The sequence below is a fragment of the Carassius gibelio genome, chromosome B22 (genome assembly GCF_023724105.1).
Source record: "Carassius gibelio isolate Cgi1373 ecotype wild population from Czech Republic chromosome B22, carGib1.2-hapl.c, whole genome shotgun sequence".
Classification (NCBI taxonomy): Eukaryota; Metazoa; Chordata; class Actinopteri; order Cypriniformes; family Cyprinidae; genus Carassius; species Carassius gibelio.
Window position 1 is genome coordinate 44,805,098 of NC_068417.1, and position 2,500 is coordinate 44,807,597.

Sequence of the window (2,500 nt, forward strand, 5' to 3'; positions counted from 1 at the left end):
GACTGCCTGGGAATACCAGGTGCTTTAATCTTTTTGGAAAATTTCACGAATTATATAATAATCTTTCATAAAAAAAAAAAAAAAAGAGTCAATGCCCGATCTCTGAATCTTAGCAGGTTTAGGTCTGGTTAGTACTTTTATGAGAGACTGCCTAGGAATACCAGGTGCTTTAAGCTTTTGGGTTTTCTTTCCTACTTATATAATGTACTGGCGATAAGATTGGCTGTTCTTTAAATAGCCCTCTCTTTGCAGCAGACTACGCTTACGGCCATACCAACCTGGCTATGCCCGATCTCGTCTGATCTCGGAAGCTAAGCAGGTTTGGGCCTGGTTAGTACTTGGATGGGAGACCGCCTGGGAATACCAGGTGCTGTAAGCTTTTTGGACATTTTTCACTTAGTATATAATAATTTTGCCAAAAAATAGAGTCAATGCCCGATCTCTGAATATTTGCAGGTTTGGGCCTGGTTAGTACATGGATGGGAGACTGCCTGGGAATACCAGGTGCTGTAAGCTTTTTGGACATTTTTCACTTAGTATATAATAATTTTGCCAAAAAATAGAGTCAATGCCCGATCTCTGAATATTTGCAGGTTTGGGCCTGGTTAGTACATGGATGGGAGACTGCCTGGGAATACCAGGTGCTTTAATCTTTTTGGACATTTTTCACTTAGTATATAATAATTTTGCCAAAAAATAGAGTCAATGCCCGATCTCTGAATCTTAGCAGGTTTAGGTCTGGTTAGTACTTTTATGAGAGACTGCCTAGGAATACCAGGTGCTTTAAGCTTTTGGGTTTTCTTTCCTACTTATATAATGTACTGGCGATAAGATTGGCTGTTCTTTAAATAGCCCTCTCTTTGCAGCAGACTACGCTTACGGTCATACCAACCTGGCTATGCCCGATCTCGTCTGATCTCGGAAGCTAAGCAGGTTTGGGCCTGGTTAGTACTTGGATGGGAGACCGCCTGGGAATACCAGGTGCTGTAAGCTTTTTGGACATTTTTCACTTAGTATATAATAATTTTGCCAAAAAATAGAGTCAATGCCCGATCTCTGAATATTTGCAGGTTTGGGCCTGGTTAGTACATGGATGGGAGACTGCCTGGGAATACCAGGTGCTGTAAGCTTTTTGGACATTTTTCACTTAGTATATAATAATTTTGCCAAAAAATAGAGTCAATGCCCGATCACTGAATATTTGCAGGTTTGGGCCTGGTTAGTACATGGATGGGAGACTGCCTGGGAATACCAGGTGCTTTAATCTTTTTGGAAAATTTCACGAATTATATAATAATCTTTCATAAAAAAAAAAAAAAAAAAGAGTCAATGCCCGATCTCTGAATCTTAGCAGGTTTAGGTCTGGTTAGTACTTTTATGAGAGACTGCCTAGGAATACCAGGTGCTTTAAGCTTTTGGGTTTTCTTTCCTACTTATATAATGTACTGGCGATAAGATTGGCTGTTCTTTAAATAGCCCTCTCTTTGCAGCAGACTTCGCTTACGGCCATACCAACCTGGCTATGCCCGATCTCGTCTGATCTCGGAAGCTAAGCAGGTTTGGGCCTGGTTAGTACTTGAATGGGAGACCGGCTGGGAATACCAGGTCCTGTAAGCTTTTTGGACATTTTTCACTTAGTATATAATAATTTTGCCAAAAAATAGAGTCAATGCCCGATCTCTGAATATTAGCAGGTTTGGGCCTGGTTAGTACATGGATGGGAGACTGCCTGGGAATACCAGGTGCTTTAAGCTTTTGGGTTTTCTTTCCTACTTATATAATGTACTGGCGATAAGATTGGCTGATCTTTAAATAGCCCTCTCTTTGCAGCAGACTTCGCTTACGGCCATACCAACCTGGCTATGCCCGATCTCATCTGATCTCGGAAGCTAAGCAGGTTTGGGCCTGGTTAATACTTGGATGGGAGACCGCCTGGGAATACCAGGTGCTGTAAGCTTTTTGGAAATTTTTCACTTAGTATATAATAATTTTGCCAAAAAATAGAGTCAATGCCGATCTCTGATTATTAGCAGGTTTGGGCCTGGTTAGTACATTGATGGGAGACTGCCTGGGAATACCAGGTGCTGTAATCTTTTTGGACATTTTTCACTTAGTATATAATAATTTTGCCAAAAAATAGAGTCAATGCCCGATCTCTGAATATTTGCAGGTTTGGGCCTGGTTAGTACTTGGATCGGAGACCGCCTGGGAATACCAGGTGCTGTAAGCTTTTTGGACATTTTTCACTTAGTTTTTAATAATTTTGCCAAAAAATAGAGTCAATGCCCGATCTCTGAATCTTAGCAGGTTTAGGTCTGGTTAGTACTTTTGTGAGAGACTGCCTAGGAATACCAGGTGCTTTAAGCTTTTGGGTTTTCTTTCCTACTTATATAATGTACTGGCGATAAGATTGGCTGTTCTTTAAATAGCCCTCTCTTTGCAGCAGACTTCGCTTACGGCCATACCAACCTGGCTATGCCCGATCTCGTCTGATCTCGGA

At 41.3% G+C, this 2,500-nt stretch overlaps 5 non-coding genes across 5 annotated transcripts in view; all 5 read left to right on the plus strand.

The window, feature by feature from the left end:
- Nucleotides 1-260: 260 nt before the first annotated feature.
- Nucleotides 261-379, plus strand: LOC127998923 (5S ribosomal RNA). Its single transcript, XR_008171748.1, has one exon. It is a non-coding gene; the product is annotated as a 5S ribosomal RNA (ribosomal RNA).
- Nucleotides 380-874: 495 nt separating this feature from the next.
- LOC127994341 (5S ribosomal RNA) lies at nt 875-993 on the plus strand. Its single transcript, XR_008167333.1, has one exon. It is a non-coding gene; the product is annotated as a 5S ribosomal RNA (ribosomal RNA).
- A 505-nt stretch (nt 994-1,498) lies between these two features.
- Nucleotides 1,499-1,617, plus strand: LOC128004380 (5S ribosomal RNA). The gene has a single exon (XR_008177071.1). It is a non-coding gene; the product is annotated as a 5S ribosomal RNA (ribosomal RNA).
- A 221-nt stretch (nt 1,618-1,838) lies between these two features.
- LOC127995492 (5S ribosomal RNA) lies at nt 1,839-1,957 on the plus strand. The gene has a single exon (XR_008168439.1). It is a non-coding gene; the product is annotated as a 5S ribosomal RNA (ribosomal RNA).
- A 494-nt stretch (nt 1,958-2,451) lies between these two features.
- LOC128002799 (5S ribosomal RNA) overlaps nt 2,452-2,500 on the plus strand; it is a 119-nt gene continuing 70 nt past the window's right edge. Inside the window, exon 1 of the ribosomal RNA XR_008175537.1 lies at nt 2,452-2,500. This exon is cut by the window's right edge and continues 70 nt beyond it. This is a non-coding gene — a ribosomal RNA (5S ribosomal RNA).